This window comes from Peromyscus eremicus, chromosome X (genome assembly GCF_949786415.1).
Source record: "Peromyscus eremicus chromosome X, PerEre_H2_v1, whole genome shotgun sequence".
NCBI lineage: Eukaryota > Metazoa > Chordata > Mammalia > Rodentia > Cricetidae > Peromyscus > Peromyscus eremicus.
Window position 1 is genome coordinate 37,043,484 of NC_081439.1, and position 22,490 is coordinate 37,065,973.

General features: G+C 39.8%; 1 long non-coding RNA gene across 1 annotated transcript in view; it reads left to right on the forward strand.

Moving 5' to 3' along the window:
- Positions 1 to 21,259, forward strand: part of LOC131899760 (uncharacterized) — a 30,067-nt gene extending 8,808 nt beyond the window's left edge. Inside the window, exon 2 of the long non-coding RNA XR_009376121.1 lies at positions 20,890 to 21,259. This is a non-coding gene — a long non-coding RNA (uncharacterized LOC131899760). The remainder of the gene's footprint in view (positions 1 to 20,889) is intronic.
- The last annotated feature ends 1,231 nt before the right edge of the window (positions 21,260 to 22,490 follow it).

Genomic DNA, 22,490 nt, shown 5'->3' on the forward strand with positions numbered 1-22,490 from the left:
TACTCCCACAAGTTTATACCACCATCACCCTAGACTATCATGTATGCAGAACACCATTGCAGAACAAAGAGTTTGTAGCTGGGTTGTTCATGTTTCCCTTCTGGTAGCCTACAGAGTACTTTCCCATACCAAAGACACTAGAACATAGAGGTGAGATTTTTATGCAATTAACAGCTTGACTTCTCCATGTTCAATGAGTTTTGTGGGTGTTGTCTTCAGCAAGGGTCTTTGCTGTCAGTTTAGGTAGAGTGACCTATTATCTTGGCAACAGCATGGATTATTTGGGGATTCCCATCAGACCCCTTTATCCAACAACTCAATTGGATATAATCCAGTTAAGATACTGGAAGCTTCATTTCATGACAAGAGCTGTCCAGTTGGGACTCTTTCTCCCTTATTATTTGAAGAATGAATTATAATGACCTACATGTATTTTAAGACATTTCCACTGAACCAGATTTCCATACCACCCCTCAGATGCTAGATGTCAAAAACTAAATATTAAAAAATGAATAATCCAATTTAAAATGGCCGACATATCTAAACAGTGAATTATCAATAGATTAAACTCAAATGGCCGAGAATCACTTAAAGAAATGTTAAACACATTGCCAGTCATGGTGGTGTATGCCTTTAATCCCAACACTTGGGAGCCAGAGGCAGGCAGACTTCTGTGAGTTCAAGCCTAGCCTGGTCTACAATGTTAGTTCTAGGACAGCCAGGGCTGTTATACAGAGAAACCCTGTCTCATAAAAACAAACAAACAAACAAAACAGAAAACAAAACAAAACCAATAACAACAAAAGAAATGTTCAACACCCTTATCCCTGAGGTAAATGTAAATCAAAACTACTTTTAGCTTCAATCTTACACCTTTCACAATAGCTAAGACCAATAAAACAATTGACAGCTCTATCTGTTGAGGATGTGAAGCAAGGGAACCCTTGGAGTAAGAGAACATTCTTCCATTGCTGGTTGGAGTGCAAACTTGTACAGTTACAGTTACTATGGAAATCAATATGATGGTTCCTCAGAAAACTGGTAATTAGTCTACCTCAAGACCCTGTTAAATCACTCTTTGTGATTTAACATACCCAAAGGACGCTTCATCCTACCACAAGGACATTTTCCCAACTATGTTCATTGCTGCTCTGTTAATAATAGCCAGAAATCGGAAGCAACCTAGATGTCCCTTAACAGAAAAGGATGGGATGGGGGAGTGTTTTGGGGGGAAAGGCTGGGGTGGAGAGTGGGAGGAGGGATGAGAAGGGGATTTGTGGTTGGTATGTAAAATGAATAAAAATTTCTTAATAAGAAAAGAAGAAAAAGAAAATGTGGTACAGTTACAGAATAAAGTATTACTCAGTTGTTAAAAAATGACATCATGAAATTTGCAGACAAATGTATGGAACTAGAAAAAAATAATCCTGAGTGAGATAACTCAAACCCAGAAAGATAAACATGATGTGTACTCACTTATAAGTGGATATTAGCCATTAAATAAATGATAACCATATAGTTATAGTTTCTATACCCAGAGAGGATAGGTATAGAGGAAGGGACTAGAGAAGATACATGGATCTCTCGGAAAGGGGGAAATAGAATAAATTTTTTGGGTAGACTGGTGGCAAGGGAACTGGGAAAAGGAGGTTCAGGTGGGGAGTGGGAGGAGAGTTGAGGTTGAGGGAGGGAATACACGGACAGACACCTAGAATTTGAAATCTTAGAAGATTGTCTTATGAGGTTTTCAAACAAAAGTTTCACACTCATATACTTCACATTTAGGGTGGGGACAGTGGAGAGATGTGTACTTTGAAAACATTATATGTCTTAGAAATGCTGTGTGATTGTCATATAACTATTCCTTTTCTGAAAACTCAATTACTCTTGGGGTATGGTAGCTACTGTGAAAGTCTCTATAGTAAAGCTTCGCAGTCACAAGACTATACATCAAGCATTGCCTGTTGGTCCTTTGGAGTCCTACTTTAGAGTCTTGGCTAAGGCTACCACAAATTGTGTGTTTTGGACACTGATATAGTTAAATAGTTATCTATGTGCTTTTTTCAAATATATGTTTCTCAAATAGCAGGCACATTTACCCCTCTGAGACAATAGATCCGGGCCTATCCAGAGACTTAGTCACTAACTAGCTGGGCCTTAATTGGCCTTTGAATCAGGTCATAGGCCTCAGAGCCAAGATGATAGGCATAGCTACACAATACCCTTAAGTGGAAACAATACATCCATAATTTAGTTAATGCAGGTGCATTAATCCAAAGGGATGCATATTCTATATTCTGCCCCCTACCCACAACAATTGAAAATGTGACATTTCAACATTCCCAGCAGCAATCTAGGAATCAGACAGAATAACTGTCTGATACAGAAAGGGTATTTCTGTGTGTTGCGAATGACAAATATCACTACCACACATGGTGGACCTCAGTGAAAAGTGGTGGCATACTAGTGTGTTTCAGTCTCCTAACACAATGAATGGACATGATTTGGTCTAATTGAGAAAGCATGACACTATCTGTGGATTTTCAGAGTGCCTAAGATTATGAAAATTCAAGATTGTTAATGCCTCCTAGACATGCAACAACTGTGCATCCATTTGATCAGAAAAATGGGAACAAAATGATTTTGTCATCCAGGAGTTGTTTTTATAGGGTGTCACTGTATGGTAGACTTCAATTAATTTCCCTACTCATCTTGACTTCATACATCTCTGCTTATACTGAGCATTTTGGATCCCTTTAAGGGTTCAACATAGACATTAAAACAAAAACATCTTCACTACACATTAATGGAAAGAACTCCTGGTGTTCATCATTACTGTCTGCCTTTGCTCATGGCCAGATATGTATATGATGCTTTGGGAAACTTAATATCCCAGGCTGCCTTATTTGAAGTACAAAGAAGAGGATTTTGAAAGAAAGTTTGTAGACATTAAAGATGCCCTTATTTGCTATGATTTATGCATACTTATCATACAGATTGGCCATTATTAACACAATTATTCATGGTAGAAGGCCATATACATGATGGTGATTTGAATATATTGAGCTTGTGGTACATTCCACTATAGCCTTCCATTGAACCTTCATCAATACTAACATACATGAGTGCTCCAAAACTTATCCTTCACCTAAAATAATTCTGAGTCATCATTCATGGCCTTATTAGACCAGTCCTTGTTCCTGTAAAATCTCTGTGTAATAACCCAGTAGAAGTTGCCTAAAAAAAATTGGGCCCCATGCTTTTTGAAGGCTAATTTCTTTTGTTTGGTGTTTGACTAATTTTATCTTAAGAGAGGGAAAGAATATGAATTTTCATGGGTAGGGAAGAGGATAGGGTATAGAGGAATTGGGGGACAGGAAAGGATATGATAAAATATACCATATTAAATTCTCAAAGAAAGAACTTTTAAAATAATTTCAGAAATAAAAAATGAGCCATGAAACTTAAAAAGAAGTATGTGAGAATAGAGTGCCAGCCTAGAGAACAAACCAACAGGAACAATAACACTGCTTCAGGAAAGTCAAGTAACTGTCCAGGGCATGTAAAGAGCTCAAAGAGTAGCACAATCACAACATAAGAATACTCTGGAAACTGGAAACTTGAAAGAAAAAATAAGTAGCTGGAACAGAAATATCCTCAGGCTATAAGTTCATTTGTGAGGGACTTTAAGTAAAGTCAAAATGCATCTGAGCCAAATGAAGTAACAGCACAGATATGAACATGAATCATGATTGGAACCTTTTTCCTGTCAGTTCAGTGCATAACTGAATATGGGAGAGAGAAACTTATCCCATTCAAAGGACTAATGGATAGATGACAGGGATTGGGCAGATAATGGGAACCCAAAATTATTAGTTCATAATAGTACCTGGGAGAATTCTGGACAACAACACAGCCCACAACTCCAGCAGGCACTTACTGGGAACTGACCAGCTACTCCAGCCAAGGAAGCAGGTTGGCAAAGTGCAGATCTCCACCTATCCCTCTTGTTCTCCAAGTCAAATCCCCCATAATCATCCCCAGCTCTGTCTCAAAACTTGTACTTTGTGCTCTCCTCACTTTCTGCTCCCATTCTGAGGTTACTAAGCAGATCCTGGTAGAACACCCCGATTTCCTCCCATCTGTGGACCACCTCAGGTCCCCAATCATAGCAAATCCCCACCAACATGTGTTAGCTCCCAATATCTAGTAACATATTTTACCTGGAACCTGCAATGGCCTCAACAATCAGGATCCAAGAAGAATTTCCAGTCAGGCAACCCACAGTCATGACACTATCCTAAGAACCAGAGAAGGCAACAGGAACCAAGGAACAAAAACCCACCCAACAAAGATAAGGTCAGATATCAGCACCTAGAATTAAAATCTTCCCAATCCCAGATGCCTAGATGCCAGCCTAAAAATGTATTCAATATCATGCAGGACAATATGTCTCCATTAGAGTCCATCAACCCTATTAGAGTAGGCCTTGAATATTGCAATATAGCAGAAACACAAGAAAAGGAACTTAAAATAACTTTAATGGTTATAGTAGAGGTTCTTAAAAAGGAAACAAATAAATACCTTAAAGAAATCCATGAAAACATAAACAAACAGTGGAAAGAAATGAATAAAACAGTTCAAGACCTAAAAGTAGAAATAGGATCAATAAGGAAAACAAAAAAATACGGAAAATCTTTAAATCAAATACTTAGGAACTGAACTAGGAACTTCAGAGGCAAGCCTCACTCACAGAATACAAGAGAGAGACTCTCAGGCATTGAAGACATAATGGAAGAAATGATATCTAGGTCAAATAAAATGTTAAATCTAAAATAATCCTGGTACAAAACATCCAGGAATTCTGGGACACTATGATTAGAGTAAATCTAAGAATAATAGGAATAAAGGAAAGAGAGAAGAAAACCAGGTCAAAGGCATAGGAAACATTTTCAACAAAATTATAGGATAAAATATCTCTAACCTAAAGAAGAAGATGCTTATCATGGTACAAGAAGCATACAGAATAACAAAAACTAGACCAGAAAAGAAATTCCCCTAAGCAAATAATCAAAAAACTAAATGTACAGAATGAAGAAAGAATATTAAAATCAACAAGGGGAAATACCAAGTAACACATAAAAGCAGACATATTAGAATAATCCTTGACCTCTCAATGGGTACTCCAAAAGCCAGAAAGGCTTGAACAGATGTTCTACATACTCTAAGAGACCACAAATGCGAGCCAAGGTTACTATACAAAGCAAAATTTCAACCACAAGGAATAGGAAAAATAAGACATTCTGTGATAAAAAGAAATCAAATGTATTCAGCCAAATTTAATCAAATTTCTACATATCCAGCCCTACAGAAAACAATATAAGCAAAACTCAAATCTAAACACTTTAACTACACCCAGGAAAAACACAGGAATAAATTATCCCAGACCAGCATGCATACACACACACACACACACACACACACACACACACACACACACACACACACACACACACCCTGGGAGAGAGAGCAAAAAAAAAAAAAAACCAAGAAACCACAAACAACTTCTCATTGACATTTCTCAACATCAGCGATCTCCATTTCCCAATAAAAAGACAGACTAACAGTATAGATCTGAAAACAGTATCCATCCTTCTGCTGCATCCAAGAAATACACCTTAATATCAGGATAGACATCACCTCATGGTAAAGGGATGGAAAAAGATATTCCAAGGAAATGTACCTAAGAAACAAGCTGGTGCAGTCATTCTAATATCTGAGAAGAACTGACTTCAACTCAAAAACTGATAAGAGATAGGGAAGGATACTACATACTGATGAAAGGGGGAAAATGACGCTGCAATTATTAATATCTATGCACCAAACACAAGGGCACCCAATTTCATAAAAGAAACACTACTATAGATTAAATCACATATTGACCTTCCAACTTATAGTCAGAGACCTCTGTATACATGGATCATCCAGAAGAACACAAAACTAAACAGAGAAAATGGAAATTTTCTGGATTTAGCTGACATAAGAAGCCAAATGGACCTACCAGATGTATGCAGAACGTTTCACCCAAGCATAAAAGAATATCTTATTTTCAGTACCTCTTGGTGTCTCCAAATTTAGCAGCATACATGGACATAAAGCAAGCCCGAATAGATACAAGAAATTTGAAATAACTCCTTGAATCCTATCAGAACTCCATGGAATAAAGTTTTTTATCAACAACAGCAGAAACAACAGAAAGCTTACAAACTCCTAGAAACCTAAGAGCTCACTGCAGAATGAAAAATGAATCAAGGTATGGCAGACTTTTGGGCCACCAACGAGCTCCCAAATCATGACATGGAGACTTAGTATTACTTATGAATGCTTGGCCTTATCTTATGTTTGTCCCACTAGCTCTTATAATTTTTATTATCCTGATTCTTTTTATCTACATTTTGCCTCAGGGCATTTTATCTTTCATTCTGTATGTCCTAATCCTTATCTAGCTGTCTGATGGATGCCAAGCTGGCTGGCCCTGGGTGTCTCCCTCTCATTCTTTCTCATTTTCTTCTCCCTCAATGAGATTCCTCCTAATTATTCTCCCTGCATTTCAGTCCCACCTGCTGTGTGATATTTTGTTTGTGTTCTGACAAATGAAGTTTGATTGGAGTCAGAGGGCAGAGCTAGCCACTAATTAACCATAGAGGTTTGGAGGACTGTAGATAGAGGTATAGGAAGTGGTAAGGTGGGGCTGAGACAGGAACTTTGCCCTTTTGGACAAAGAGGAAGGGAAGAGGAAGGAAGCAACTGGGGCTGCTCCCCTGCTTCCCTAGTCTTTCAGGTATTAGCCTGATATCTGGTTTCTGGTTCTTATTGATAAGATTAATTAGGTTTATGCTTCACCCACCCATCCCTCTACTGCCTACTTATTGGCTGTTAGCTAAGTTTTTTATTAAACCAATCAGGTGCCTTAGTGAGGCAAGGTGAAACAGCAACACATCTTTACCTAAATTAACAAAGATAGCATAAACAAATATAACACATATTTACATCATTAAACAAATGTAGCATGAGCAAATGTAACACATTTGTGCCTATTTAAAATAACGTTTCACAAAATAAAAAAATGTAATGTATCTTTCCATAGTTAAGGTAATTCCGCAATAAGAAAAAAAATTGAAGCTTTTCTAGCATTGAGTTAAAATGAATACACTACATGCCAAAACTTATGGGACAAAATGAAGGCAGTTCTAATAGACAAGTTCACAGCACTAAATACCTACATAAAAAAATTGAAGAGATTTTATACTAGCAAATTATCAGCACTCCTGAAAGCTCTATAACAACAAAAACAAAAACAAACAGAAAACAAACAAACAAAAACCCCTCACAATCAAAGGGAGTAGTTGGCAAGAAACAATAAACCTCATGAATAAATGAAGTAAAATAGAGACAACAGAAACAAAAACAATTCAAAAAATCAGTGAAACAAAGAGTTGCTTCTTTGAGACTGACAAACTCTTATCCAAAATAACAAAAAGGCTAATAAAGAAGATATGAATTAGCTGGGTGGTGGTGGCAAATGCCTTTAATCCCAACACTCAGGAGGCAGAGGCAGGCGGATCTCTGTGAGTTCAAGGCCAGCCTGGGCTACAGAGTGAGTTCCAGGAAAGGTATAAAGCTACACAGAGAAACACTTTCTCAAAAAAACAAAACAAAAAAAAGAATATCTAAATTAACAAAGTCAAAAACAAAAAGGGAGACATAACAACAGGCACCAAGGAAATTCAGAGAATCAAGGACATACTTTAAAATTCTGTACTCCACCAAATGGAAAAAGCTCAAAGAAATGGTTAGTATTCTCAATAGGAACCACTTACCAACTTTAAGTCAAGACCAAATAAACAATTATTTTCTGGTACATATACACAATAAAGGTTTATTCAGCTTGGAAAAAAAACATGAAATTAGGAGAAAAATGAATGAATGTGAGAATTGCTACATTAATTGAAGAAATCTAGGCTTACAAAGATATGTATCACATGTTCTAATTCATATTTAAATCCTATCTTGTTTGTCTACATACATTTGGTTATGTGATTGTGAGTGTAGGTACATGCTATGAAACAACATAGCAGATCTTGCAAGTGGAAAAGAGATTTCAGGAAGGAATAGGGAGACTGTAATGGAACATATATGGCATGGAATTTAAAAGGGGCTATTGTAGGTGGAAGCATGCAAGCAGCACAGGAGGTGGGAAGAGAAGTGAGGGAGATGGATCATCCAAAACAAAGCATGTATGGAAATACCATAACAAAACCATCACTTCATTAAGTCAAGAGAATTTATGCTGTAAAATAATATTTGATTTTTAAAACTAATCATGGTGGTACATGTGTCTAATTCTTGCTATGTAGAAGGCTGAGGCAGGAGGACCACAAAATTGAAGTTTCTCTGGCAACTTAAAGAGATGCCCTATCAAAATTAAGAGTGGCTGGTGATATTGGCCTAGCATGTCCGTAACCCTAGGTGAAGGTAATCCAATGTATAGTTTTTGTAAACCTATTATTTATGCTTCAAAACAATTCTGAAAAAGCATTGCTTGATGCTAATACATGCTGATACATACACATGCTTTCTATTAAGATTGGTGTGATTCTAGATTTTTTTATCTTTATTTTTATTTATTCTTTGTGTCTTTCACATCATACATCTTGATCCCATCCCTTTGTATCAACCTTCTGTCCTTGCACCCTGTCCACAAAAAAAAGAAATAAAATTTAAGAGAAGGAAAAAAAGAAAAGAAAAAGGGAAAAAAAAGAAAAGAAAATCTCACCATAGAAGCTGTAATGTGATGTAATGAGTCAAACAGTATATCCTTTTGTCCATATATCTTTACTTGGAAGTGTTCATTGCAAAGAGTCATTGGTCTGCTTGAGGCCTCTGGTTTCTGCTACATAATCAATACCGAGCCCTCTCTGGGACTCCTTTTGAGTATCCTGTTGTTACCTGTTTAGACCAAGTTTTTCTGTGTCCTGGCAGCAGTTTCCAAATAACCATTCAGAGACTATTTATTAATTATAAATATTCGGCCAACAGCTCAGGCTTCTTACTAGCTAACTCTTATATTTTAAATTAACCCATATTTTTTGTCTACTTTCTGCCACATAATGGTAACTTCTTTCAACAAGACACATTCATCTTGCTTCCCTCTGCATCTGACTGGTGACTGTGAGACTCCACTCTTCTTCCCAGCATTCTCTCTGCCCCCAAAATCCTGCCTAGTCATCTGCCAATGAGCTTTTTATTAACAATGAGAGTAACATGTCTTCACAGTGTACAGAAGTCTTTTTCCACAGCATTTCCCTCTTCTCATCTAATTAAAAAGGAAGGTTTTATTGTAAAGTTAATACAAAATTAACTTTAATTTGTATCAATATACTAAAATTCATACCAATGTAAAACATTTTGAGATTAATCGTTGTTTTGTGGATTAAAGTAGATTCAATAATCTACCCCTTTTCCCTATCTTCCTATATCATATCCCTCTTTTTTTCCCTAAGAAAGATATCTTTGAATTTAACTATTGTTTATCCCCCCTTTTTTTTTTACTATGACCAATATCAATTTGTAACCAACCCACTTTAAATGATAACAAACATCCATAACACATCTTTAGGGAATGTGAGCATTGCTTTCTCTAGACTGCTTTCTGTTGTTTGTGGGTGCAGGTATGTTTGGGGGAACCTTGAGAAAATGCAGGATAATGGCTAAGTCTTGGTTGGAGTGGTCTCTGAGGCTGGATCATCTCAGTCAGCAACCCTGAAGTGATTTTGGATGCAAAACTCACAAACTGTAACAGAGGCATTTTGAGATGTTGGATCACCTGAGCCATCCATTCTAATTGGTGTTTGGGTCTCCTTGTTTGGAAAATACATAAACTTTTTATTTTTTATTTTTTTTTATTTTTATTTTTATTTTTATTTTTTTTTTGGTTTTTTTTTTGAGACAGGGTTTCTCTGTGTAGCTTTGCGCCTCTCCTGGAACTCACTTGGTAGCCCAGGCTGGCCTCGAACTCACAGAGATCCGCCTGGCTCTGCCTCCCGAGTGCTGGGATTAAAAGCGTGCGCCACCACCGCCCGGCCAACATAAACTTTTTAAAGGTAACATACATCACAAGTATGGAATATGTGGTGTGTACAAGTCAGTTAAAAATTATTTTCTGTTTTGTGTTTGAGCAGGTAAAATATAAATTACATGTTTTGTAGTTTTTCTAGATTTATTTCTTTATGTCTGTAGCCAGGATTTCAGGAGTCTTCCCTGATCAAAGCTGATCCATATAACCCTGGAATGAATCCACAGCCTCTCATTTCTTGTGGAAATAAAAGCATAACCTCTTCTCCAAAGTAACATATCTTTTATAGGTTGATTTAATTTAGCAGTTTCATAATACAATGTGTCTTAGCAGCTATTGTTCCTTTATTAGCAATCAAAAAATCTACAGACAATTCAACATCATACAGAATCTAGACTCTCTGTGTATCTCCTATCTTTATGTGGCTTATATATTTTTTAAGTTACTGTATTATTTTTATAAGGACTTTATTATTTTTAAACTATTATTTTAATTTATGCCTGTCTCTACCCTTTCTCTTTTCTATCCCAAGCATATGAATATTTTTAAACATACTGTAACCTGTTTAGAGTCTTTTCCGTCTAGTTCTATCTTTACTGAGCATCTGTATGTTTTTTGATCACATCAGATGAATCTTAAACTGCTATGTCAGTCATTGCCTGTGTGCATGGTGGTAGTGTATGGTGGCTGGTGGCTGCCTCCTCCTGCAAGCAATTGCTTGGAGACATGTCTCAGTAATACAGCCTGAATGAGAGACACAAGACTAGGAAGTCATGTTTGTCTCTGTTTTTCTGTATTTAGAAATTTTTTGAAGTTTTCTCAGGTTTTATGTAGATGTAGGTGCTAGACATTCAGTTGCCATATATAGGTGGAGTTTTCCTGTCCTGGCATCTGCTCCCAAATAACCAAAAAGAGACTTATTATTAATTATAAAAACTCAACCATTAGCTCAGTCTTCTTACTAGCTAACTCTGACAACTTAAATTAACCCATTTATATTAATCTGCATTCTGCTACATTGCATTAGCTCTCTTTCATCTTGCACATCCTGTTTCCTCCCTGTGTCTGGCTGGTGGCTCTTCTGATTCCACCCTTCTTCTTCCCAGTGTCCTTAGTCTGGCTCTCCCACCTGACCTTATCCTGCCCAGCTATTGGCCAGTCAACTTCCTCATTAAACCAGTCATGGCAACATATATTCACACAGTGTAAAGGAATATTCCAAAGCCCTTTGTCATGGAGATCCTGCAGCTTCGCATCTACCTGACATGCCACTTCACATGCTCCAGCAGATTATAGACAGGGTGGATATTGGAATGGCCAACTCATAACCCCTGGTTCTGCACCTGTGCAGTTGAGGAGTTGGGACCCTTGATCCTATCAGAAAGCCCCTCCCTCCTGGCCATTTTCCACGAGTGAGGATTCGACTCATCTCAACCAGAGTTTCTCACCTTTTGGCCCACCCCAAAGCCTTCGTACTGGGTGGCTGCTTGTCTCGGGCTCAGCCCTTAGACATCTGTTCCCACATAATGACTAACAGGAAAGCTTGCCCCCATTTACCCCACGGCCCCTGGACCTTTGGATGACAATCCACTGGTCAGTCTATGCCATTATTGGTCCTCACAGAACCCCTGGGATGCCAGAGTTGGATCTTTTCTACTTCATTCATGAAAAATGAGCCTACCATCAAACCTCTAATTACCCCTATCTTTACAACTTCTGCCAGTGATCCATGTCCTGTTCACTCTCCTATCCCAACTCTAGCCTGCTGGATTCCTTTCTTTTCTCCTGCTCCCTCATGCTCCTCTAGCCTCTGCCAAAGCAGTTATATCATCACCTGTCACCAGGTCCCTTTCTGTGGCATGTGCACCCTTCAAAATTGCCCGCCAGGCATAACTCATTCTCTTTGCCTGTCCCTTACCTCTTATTATTCTCCTTGTCTGTAACTTCATTTCTTGACTCTTCCTTTCTCTCTCACTTAACTCTGTTGCCAGGACCTCATCCGTCTCTTGCACCTGTGGCAGATATCCTCCTCCTCTGAGCCCAGGGCCGACATTTTCTTGCAACTACCTGTCCCTCTAGCCTGACTGGTCTCCAGCTGACCAGGGCAAGGTTGGGCTGAGGCTGAGGCCCAGGGCCCCTGAGTGCCCCAACTTGATATGGGAGTCCACAGGGGGCACATGAGCTGGGGCTCTCCAGGTGGCCAGTGGCACATGGGCCAATGGTGGCTCGTGGCCCTGAGCCCCACCCTGGGATGACAGGCAGGCCAGGATCTGGTGCAATGGGATGTGGGGACCCTCAGGCATTTGGGGGGTCCCAATCCCTGCTAGCTGCCTAGCAGAAGGGGTGGCAGATATAACATGATTCCATTTTGGATTGCAATCCATTTTTAATCAGCCACATGCCTGCCAGCCATCTTTGCTAGGATTAGAAAAAAAATGTGACCAGGTGGCCAGGCGCCAGAGGGTGATTACCTTGCCAGGTGCCATCTTGACTAGTGTCAAAGACAGACAGGTAATATGGCCTCATTGCCATAGGCAATCTTTACTAAGGGCAGCAAAATGTCACTTCCTGTCCATGGCTCAAGCATGGGCAGGGGCATCACACATGTGCATGGCCCCTTCTTCTGTTCTGCTGCCTCTTGGAACACCAGTTATCTCTAAACAACAACAAAAAAAGTACATACCTTTTATCCCAAATCTGTAATTTTGCTAGAACTCAAAGTTATGAGCCTAGATACCCATTACCTGCTTTTCTACTATTTGGATTTAAATATTGATTGGTAATACTAATGTATCTAAAACTTGTATTTCCTTTTTATAAAATAAGAATACAGCTTGAGTTTTCCCTACGTGTCCAATTACTAAGACTATGGGCATAAAAATTCCAAACAAGTTCATACATTTTAACTTATGTTCCTAGTTCAAACTTGTCTCAACAGGTTTACAAAAATGTCTCTCCTTATCTAAGGTCTATTCAAGCTAACAAAGACCAATTTATGCCTAACCACACTTTTACTTACATATTGGTAATCTTTAAACAGGCTGAGGAGGGTCCCCAATCCCCATACAAGAATTGGTGAAAATGTTTTGTTTTTTTTTTCCACACCCAAAAAGAAACAGGCCTTCCCAATGGGCCCAGCTGCAACAGAAGGCTATGCCCCAAGCCCATGTCTTGGCAGCTGCCCTGAGGTTACTGCTCCTGCCCCAAGGGGAACAAGGAAAGTCGACCAGGAGGCTCCATTCTGCTGGAGCTCAGCCTGTTGTTGCCCGTGTGGCGAGACCCCCCCCCCCCCCCCCCCCCCCCCCCGAGCAAGACCACCACATAGCAGTTTTTTGATAACAAGCAAGCCAGGATCGGTGTCCAACACTCTGATGCAGAGGGAGGAGGAGGACAGCCCTGAGTTCTCAGGGTAAGGACTTTTTACAGGGAAAAACCGAAAGCAGGGTGGTACAAGCCTTAGCATCATATGATTAGGTGAGGGTATGTAACCTTTGAATTTACTGGTTCGAGGTTACAGTTATCATTTTGAGGCAGGCCTGGACAAGTCTCAGGCTCTGTCCTTGAATTGCCATAGAGGCTGGCTGGCCTTGCAAGTTCACATTGACCCATGCACAGAGCCCTAAGTTGGTGAGGGGTCCCAGACAGTAGACAACTGGCTGAACCTTGAGCAGTCAGAGTACAGGTACATGCAAAGACTATGTCTTTTGTTCATGGCCCTCCCAGAAACCGCTTGCTCAAGTCTCAGGAAACTGAAATTGAGGTCTGATCTCTGAGAGAAGACTGAGCATCCTGTTATGGCATCTGCTTGGTCCTTTCAAGCCCACATCAACTCTGTCAAGAGCCTGCATCAAATGCAGCCTGAGGCCACTAGTCACGGTATTGCCTTGACACTCAGCCACCCAAAAGGCCATACCCTGTCTGCCAACAGCCTGGACACTGGAGATCAGAATGCCTTGTGTGGGCTTATCCTCAATCCCACGCCAAGGAGTTCCAGCCTCACCAACACTGGCATCTGACTCTCCAGGCATTTGAGCTCCTAAGCCTGACAGAGGACTGACAGAGCCTAGACTTGATGACTCCCACTCCTAGCCTGGGGTGGTGTTGCAGGTAGCTGTAAGTCCATTGACCTTCTGCTGGACTTGGAAGCTTCCCACTATTTTAACCTCTTCCTCAGGTCCCTTGCTAATTCCTGTCACAGAGGTGAATGGGACACTCTCCTTCTCATTTAAGAGAAACTTGGGACTGCCTATGTAGCTGGAAAAATTTGTCTCAGTTCTGTTCACTTACTCATCCTTCTCAGATCTGATGGTGTTTGATGACCAGGGTTTGCCAATCTTACAGCTCTCCCCAACCCCATGGAGACTACAAGCACCTTGGTAGTTCATTAATAAGTTTCCTATCAAAAGTACAGGCAGGTATGTATCATTCACAGACTCCATGGTACAGGATAAAACTGGTCTCAGATGTAACTTCAGAGGTTCAAAATTTTAACTTTGATAATTGCAGTTTTAATAAACTGACAGAGCACTGATGACAGTTTTTAGAAGTCCTTAAATTTCTATGGATTTTACCAATCCCAGCTTTTAGATACAGGTTAGCATTGGAGAGGATAGGGAAGCCTCCCTCTTCCTTCGTCACTTACTCAACCACTTCCATTCAGTAAATTTTCTTTGGTTGTAGATTTAAAGATGTGTTTCATTGGGCTGAAACCAGGCCCTAGAAAATGTTCATGCCTTTTACTCCAAAGCCATAGCTTTTGCTATGACACCAAGATATAAATCTGTTTCAGTTGTTTTACAGACACTTACAGGTCCCTGCACAAATCCACCCCTCTTACCAGACTCATGCCAAGGCCAGACCCTCAAAGAACCTCCAGATATACCACCAGCCAGTGCACCAACTGAGGACACCAACCAGGTGAATATTGGCAGGTTAACTTCATCCATATGCCCACTCATAAAAACTCCATTATCTCCTAAATTGTTGACACTTTTACAGTAGAAATGAAGGTATTTCCTGTCACCAGAGAAACAGCAGATGTGATGATACCTGTGCTTCTGATTTGATGTGCCACTTTCCCAAGCTCCTGGAACATCATTACTGATACCACCACTCCAGACTCAAGGGCATATCTGCTCTTTCACCTGGCTCATCCACACTTGCCTCTTCTGTACAACCAAGGCACTTCTCTGTCCCATTCTTTCTGGCAATTGTCACTTTTCCCATGACTAGCCCCACTCAAGAGGCCAATGATAACAATCTATTTTTTTTCCTACCAACCTGCATTCTCAACTTCCTCAAAGGGTCTCCAGGATGTCAGCTAAATAAATGTTTCTTCACTCACAGCTTCCACTGTGCATGGCTACCAACTTCCCCTTCCCCACTTTGTCCCAAATTCAGCAGGACGTAGTCATGAGAATTTGGTGCCCTCAACGCCCCCCCCCCACTTGCTATCCATAACTCACCTTTTTATACTAATCAAAAACGGAGGAATGTTGACATTCAGGCCCAACCCTTGGGGACCTGCCTAGTGTCCTGACATCATCTTATATAAAGTCCCCTTTAAGAGGAAAAATCCCTTCCCCTCTTTCTTCTTCCTCTTTCCCTCTCTTTATGAGGCTAGGTACACCTTCCCTTTCCTTTTCTCTCTCTTTCCCTTTCTTTCTCTCTCTATCCCTTTTTTTTGTCTTCCATCTCCCCTCCCCCTTTAATAATAAAACTTTCCATGTGGATGCCTGTGGGAGCCCGTTCTCGGGTTCCTCGTGGCTTTACCCAGCAGGTCCGCATAGAGGATGACTAGACCACGGGCCTAAGTGCAGGTATCTGGGATGGTCTGCACTTGGCTGTGCTGGGGGAGGAGGTCTTTTGCTCCACCCTTTGGCGTCTCTATAAAAACCCTGGGGCAGAGACAGTCAGGGCCCATTTGAATAGGTTCCAGGCCCTCTTGAGGCTATCCTTTATTTTCTATCTGTTTATCTCCACAAGATTCTCCACAATAAATCCTTCTATCTAATATTTCCTGCTGCTCGCACTCAAGAAAACTCTGGGGAACTGTGGGGGTGGTTGGGTAAACGCCCCACAGAATGGCGCCATGAACAGGGACTAAAGAAAAAAAAGGGACTAAAGAAAAAAAGGGTGGACTAAAAAAAGGGGGGACTAATGACAAATGAACAGGGACTAAAGACAAAGTAATAGGGACTAAAAATAAAGGAAAATAATAGTTTTATTACAGAGTTTTTGGCGAAAGTGCTGAGTTCAGCCCTGCCAGTGGATAAGGCATGCCGGTGTTATGGAAAATATATATATATATATTTTATATATATTGAGAGGCAGGGGTTTTATTCTTGAGAGAAAAGGAAAGCAGACTGGAAGGATGTCTGATGCTGCAGCGAAATTCTCTTCTGTCAAAATTTTCTATCTTGTATCCCTTTCTCAATTTCTATCTGTGAAAAATAAGTATAAGGTATAGGGTAGTGATATAGGGTAGGAAAAACTTAGTGTAAGATCATGTAGGAAAAAATAAGTAAGGCAACTAGACAGAAAAACTCTTCAATTTTCTAACTTTGGGGGCTCTGAATGCAAACTGGGGAAAAAAATCTTTGGGCTTTATGGGTAGTAAAAAAGCTCTTCTCTGAGCTTATGGGGAAGAAAAAGTTTCCTATGGAAGGTTTTGACCTGGGGACAGCTGAAATGCAAAGTCCAAGCGGCAGGAGAAAGTGTTTTCTCCCTGAGGCAATAATGGGGGTGTAAGAAGTCAGAGTTTAAAGTTGGGAAGTTTTGGGAAAAGTTGGTCTTTCTCCTGGGGGAAAAAAATCTTTCTCTTAAACTATGAAGCTTTTCTTGGAAAATTTTGGGGAAAAAAATCTCTCTTAAAAGCCTTAATCTTTCTCAAAAGCTCTCTTAAACTTAAAAACTAAAGCCTTTCAGAACTCACTCTCTCAGAAGGACAAAAATTAGGATCACCTGAAGATTAATATGGGGACCACCTATGATTAGCTCTAAGGGAAAACAACAAACCTCTTAAGACAGCAAAACCTAAGCTCTCTTTCAAGCTTTAAAAATCCTCCCTGCAATGCTGGAGGAGGCAGGGACAAGTTCCTAAAAACCTCTCTTCTAAGCTCTCTTCAAGCTAGTAAAAGACGGTCAGAGTACCCTGAAGTACCCTGAGGGAAACGCTTGGGAGAGTGTGGGTAAAGAGCTACAGAAAGCCCAAAAGGGCAAGAAACTACCTGAGAAAAGCAAAAAAGCCAAGCTTTTCAGTTACAGCCAAACTGAGGCATCAAGGGTTTTGAGTGAGCATTTCAGAATGAAAAGGTGCTCCTAATCGTCCTAATGAAAAGATCCCCTGAAGCAATGCAAACTCTGTTAGCATTGTATCCTCACTTCTGAGTAAAAACCCAGAGGCCACTGGCCAGCGTCTCTGAGTTGGAGTGCATTTCGGGGATACTAGGGTTCCTGCAGTTGTAAACTTCCTGGAGCACAGAGCTGACGCAGGAAGGTGCAGGACCCAGGGGAAGATTGCTAACGAACAAACAAAACTAAAGCCAGTGGGAACGGCACAGTTGTCCACTTTCCTACAAGTCCCGGGTTTATAGGTCCACAGCTGCAAAAAAAAAAAAAGCTTTCCTATCAGAGAAAGGACCTTTCTGGGAAAACAGTAAAGCTGAACTGTGTCTGAAGCAGTCATGCTGCAGAGTCAGAGTGCAGTCTGGGGAAAGAGCCCAGCCAGGGCAGAACACAACTATCCAGGAGTAAAGCTTTCTTTTCTATCCGAGAAAGCATCTTTTTGAGAAAAGCTTTGTTTCAACTGACTTCCGGTGAGATGAGGGAGTGTAGCCCTGAGGGGTGATTGCCTCTGGCATAAGCTCTGTCCTTGAGCACCCAGACAAACAAATGCAACCCACTGGGGGACTGGGCCAGGTGAAGGCCTGATGAGGCAAAACACCTGTCATAATGGGAGTTTAGAAATGACAAAAACCTCTTGTTAGATTTTCAGTCTGTATGCAAACCACACAGACCCTGAAAACAGAAACGGACAAAAAGCCCCTACCTTCAGTAGCAGGGAAAGGCGCCACTGTAGTGTCGGAAACTGTTTCTGGGGTAGAGGGGATAAATTGAGACCAAACTGGGAACTGTCTGGGTGAAAGACTCTGAAGAAACAGAGAAGGGACATATTCCTCCCCAGAAAATATATGACCTGAAAAAGCTGCTAGAATTTGAGGTAGATTTGGGGGGGGGGGAGCCCCTACCTCCAAAGGCAGCTAGCAGAGGTACAGAGCTGCAGACAGATATCTGAAGCTCTGCATTTGGGGGGGGAAGGAACAAGCAAAATGAGAATAAAATCAGTGGGAGAAAATCTCTGAAAGAGCTATGGAAAAGCTGTTGTAAATGATCTTGTTTTTCACTGACTGGCTAAGACAAATACAAGCCCTGAGGAAAGTTGCTATCAGAAATGCCAGCCTCAATGCCGGCTAATGAGGCAGGTGCGGTTCTGATCCTGGGCCAGTGTCTGATGAAGGAGAAACACCTGTTAAAGCCAGTTGAGGAGAGAATAGGAATCTTCCAACGTGCCATAGCTGAAAATGTAAAATGCTTGTTCAAATCTCCTGTTGCAAAAGCAAAAAACTTTGTTCAAACCTCCCGGGCAAGAATTTGTAAGCAAGTCTGGTAAAAGAGAACCAGTTGACTCTCAGGCCCAAAAAGAACTATGGGAAATGACTGATATAAGGGAAATGATAGAAGGGACTGATATTATTATGGACTGATATAAGGGAAATGCATTCTGGGAAAGGTAGTTTTTCCGCTAAAGATGGCGACATTGCCCTGAAACACGTTTGTCAGCTCGAAAATACGTTCATGGTAAACTTAAAAAACAGCTTTTAAAAGAATAAGGAGGAAAATCATCTAAGAGTTTAAGTACTGAACTAGGTGCTTCAGTTTGGGACTCCATTGATTAAATGCCTTATTTACCTTAATAGCTGTGCAAAGTTTTTTACGGTAGTTGGATGACAAAAAGCTATCTATAAGAGCAAACAAGCCACTTTAAAATCCTTAAAACAAGGGAAAGCAGTTTATACACTGAATGTTGTCTTAGATATGAAGAAACTTATGTTGAAATTTAAAAAGTTCTTTGCCTTTTGAAGAAACTGCCTGCAATAAGTGATTCCTCTGCAAACCTAATTAAGGGGATAAGAAACAGGCATTCAAATAAGAAATGACTGCTTTATAGATGGGAAACAAACTTCAGAAAAATCTGTCTTTAAAAAATAGTTGCTTCACCTGAAAGTTCCTTGTAAGAAATCAATGCTAAATATTACAGCTGCTAATGATATCAGGAGTTAAAGCTAAAGTGCTGAGTCATAAAGAACATCTATGTTGACTCCTTTGAATGGTAACAGTTTTGGTGAAAATACTGGAACTAACAATAATCAAGTCAAAATGTTTCGACAAATTCAAGACACTATTCACAAAAGAAAGCTGCCATGCTTTGTGGGCCATATTAGAGCTCACTCCAATCTTCCTGGTCCTTTAGCTGAGGGTAATGAGAAATGGAAAGATCCCTGCTCCGGATTATGGAAGGGTCCCGATCCTGTGCTAATATGGGGTCGAGGACATGTTTGTGTTTTTTCACAAGAGGAGAATGAAGCTCGGTGTTTACCGGAGCGTTTCCTAAGGAGCGTGGAACTAAGAAAGGTCAGCTCCAATGATGTTCCTATAAAGGAACCAGAATGAAAGTGGCTCAATTAGTGTTTCTGAGGTTTTGTCACTGGTTAATGCAAACAGTGAGGAAATAGATTTCGGAGCTGTGCCGTTTTTTTGGCTTTACTAGCTCCTTTGGAAAAATACTTTATATCACCTAATAGCTGTGCGGTATTTGGCAAAGACCTTACAGCAGCTAAATACGGTAATTTCACCCTCAGTATGAAGTGAAGTTTTTCCGTAGAACAAACCAAAAATTCTACTGTAATAGAAACGTTTGTCTGAATTGAAGCACTTAGGGGAACTATTATGAATTTGGGTGAAGGGACAGCCTCTAGTTAAAAACCATTTACCACTGACAGTGCATCTCTGCCAGTCTGGAACGGAACGGCTGAGAGAACTGGCAACTTTGGAGTGTGGTGTCATCCCGGGAAGGTTATAGTCCCCTAGCAACAACTATCACAATTCCATAACAACAACACTCACTAAATCCCAGTGCTTTATAACAAAGCTGACTATAAACTTTAAACTTTAGAAATGATGTATGTACTTCCTGTCTAGTTAAGAGGATCTTTCTAATAGAGATAGTGACAATAATTAAGAGTAAGAAATAGAAAAAGATGAAAATAAGATATGTAAGTTTGTAAAAATTCTCTTGTTAGATCTGTTAAGAAATCTTTAGGTGTTTGCTAAGTTAAAAATATGCTAAAGTAGTTCTATAGTTTCTTTAAGGAGTATAAATAAGTAGATGTATAGAGTTCCTTTAAGCTTATAAGAAGTAAAGATACTAATTGTAAATGTAAGTTTAAATAAGAAATATGATAAGTATATAAGAAGTAATAAGAAATATATTTGCTAAAGTAGTTCTATAGTTTCCTTAAGGAGTATAAATAAGTAGATGTTAATACGTTATATGTGAGTTTGTAAAATGTTGAATGTGAGTCTAAATGCTTTGCAAGGCAAAAATGTTATATGTGAGTCTGTAAAGTGTAAATGTTAAGTGTGAGTCTATTCTTAATGTATATGGTTGAAAGAACCTGAGACACGGAAGGAAGTGTCCTAGTAGACTGCAAAGTAGTCAGTCTGAGCAGTTTTCAAAAGCTCCAGAAGCCGCTAAGAAGCTAAGAATGGCGGACTCGAGAACCAGCACAAGGCATCCGCAGCTGAGATCCGTGGAAAATCAACGCAACACAGAAAAACCTGAGCTAACATCAAAAAACGTTACAGTTTAGAATACTACTGTACCTAAAAAGGTCGGTCTGTGAGAACAAAAGTTGCAGAGATGCTTGTTTTAACAAAAATTGTTAACTGCAAAAAGTTTTGGTTGTAAAACGTCTCTTCATATTTGGAAGTGAAAGCCTGATACCAGAATTTATTTCTTGTTTGAACTTTTTGAACTTAAAATGAGATAAAACTACAAAAAGATTTTGGTTATGGATTTCTTCATATTTGGAAGGCTCGTACCAGAATTTATCATTTGAATTTTGGGACTTAAGAAATGAAATGAACAATAGAGATTTCATTGATATGGGACAATTTTGAGTTTATTCATAGTAATGACCTAGGAACTGTTTGCTGTAATTGGGTTAAAAATGGAACTGTTTAAATGAAGAAATTTATTTCTACCTAGAATCAAGATGCAGTTTTGTGTATGCATATATGCTTTATTAATCGGTGATTCATGAATTGTTTTGTGGAACTATTTATGTAAAAATGAAATTACTTACAGAACTGGTTTTGTGTTACAAATGGAACTGTTTAAATGGAAAAGTTTGGGTTTTCTAACCAGGCTTGAGATTTTGCTTAAATTATAAAGAAAAGGAGGAGTTATGAGATTGAATTATGTTTGCAGAAACCTATTGATATTAATTCACCCTGGTTTTGTGGAGTTAAGGAAATATTTGTTTGATGTGAATACATTGAAGTTTTTCCTATGTTCTGTTAGCAAGCAAATTCAAATGATTGAGTTAAAGTTGTAAGACGGAGAAAATTGTTAACTATATATAGCACCATATATGCTAATTCAAATGGTTTTGTTAAGAGTTTGCTTTGTGTTGTAAGACTGAGAATTGTGACTATGTATAGCAATATTTATGTTAACCTGTTAATGGTAATGATGAAGCTAAGGGATTCTTTAAGTTTGTAGTCGCCTTAAGAGGTTTTGGCTTAGAAAGGGCTTGAGGCAGCTAAGACTGCTGTAGTCACCTTGGACCTAATTCAAAAGAGAAATGCCATCTTTATCATCCTCTACTCCCATACTGGGAGGTGTAACAGCTATGGAGATTGCTGTAAGCCATTAATAGTTATTTTTTTATATATTAAGAAAGGGGGACCTGTGGGAGCCCGTTCTCGGGTTCCTCGTGGCTTTACCCAGCAGGTCCACATAGAGGATGATTAGACCACGAGCCTAAGTGCAGGTGTCTGGGATGGTCTGCACTTGGCTGTGCTGGGGGAGGAGGTCTTTTGCTCCACCCCTTGGCGTCTCTATAAAAACCCTGGGGCACAGACAGTAGGGGCCCATTTGAATAGGTTCCAGGCCCTCTCGAGGCTATCCTTTATTTTCTATCTGTTTATCTCTGCAAGATTCTCTGCAATAAATCCTTCTATCTAATATTTCCTGCTGCTTGCACTCAAGAAAACTCTGGGGGTGGTTGGG